The sequence below is a fragment of the Miscanthus floridulus genome, chromosome 10, assembly GCF_019320115.1.
Source record: "Miscanthus floridulus cultivar M001 chromosome 10, ASM1932011v1, whole genome shotgun sequence".
Taxonomy (NCBI): Eukaryota; Viridiplantae; Streptophyta; class Magnoliopsida; order Poales; family Poaceae; genus Miscanthus; species Miscanthus floridulus.
The window spans coordinates 123,066,414-123,067,253 of record NC_089589.1 but is presented as its reverse complement, the minus strand read 5'-3'; the positions used below and the strand labels follow the sequence as shown (position 1 = coordinate 123,067,253).

General features: G+C 51.2%; 1 non-coding gene across 1 annotated transcript; it reads right to left on the bottom strand.

The window, feature by feature from the left end:
• On the bottom strand, positions 1-137 carry LOC136490480 (small nucleolar RNA Z247). The gene has a single exon (XR_010767758.1). It is a non-coding gene; the product is annotated as a small nucleolar RNA Z247 (small nucleolar RNA).
• Between the last annotated feature and the right edge of the window lie 703 nt (positions 138-840).

Below are 840 nucleotides of genomic sequence, written 5' to 3'. Positions count from 1 at the left end.
TCCTAGCTCACTAGCTAGGTGTAGAGCTTGCCCAAAGATAGCGGCTCCGTGCGCGCCGCGACAACCGAGACAATCGGATTAAAATCCATATCAAGTCCGGCTAGTACATTGGAGATGATCTCTTCATCTTCAAGACGTTTGCCGGCGGCCGCCATGTCGTCAACAAGAGATTTCATCTTGTTGAAGTAGTCGGCGATTGTAGACGAGCCCTTCTGCGCTGTGGCCAACGCCATGCGCGTGTTGATGATACGGCCCCGAGACTGGGAAGCCGTCATCTTTGAGATCACTTTCCAGATCTCGACCGATGTGGCGCAATTGGAGACTTGCATTTGGATCTCCTTGGAGATATTGGAGAGCAGATAGTTAACGATCTGCTGGTCCTTTGCAACCCAAGTTTCATACTCAGGGTTGGGGATGAGCTCAGTCGGCTTGTCGGCCGCCTTGGGGATCTGCTTCGCCGGCACCACAATGTCGGGCTCGAGATAGTGCGCTATCTGCGCACCACGAAGAGCAGACAGCACCTGGGCGCTCCATAGGGGAAAATTCCCTTTGCCCAGCTTCTCGGTGACAGGACAACCGATCAGAGAGAACGATTGTTGAAGCGCGGAAGAGTAGCCATCGAGAATATTATGGACTAACCTAACTCTGATTACTATGTGAAAATGGTTGGAACGTGATGCCCTCTCAAACTCTCGGCTTCGTGTTAATATAGCCAGGAAGAGCCCCTGACGTGGCGATACAACTAGTACTTTAGTAACTCTAGATTACATCGATCAGGAGATACCTATCCTATCTAACCGAAGCCATGATACTTCCTTCACCCGCAATCAAGCCTGAGTG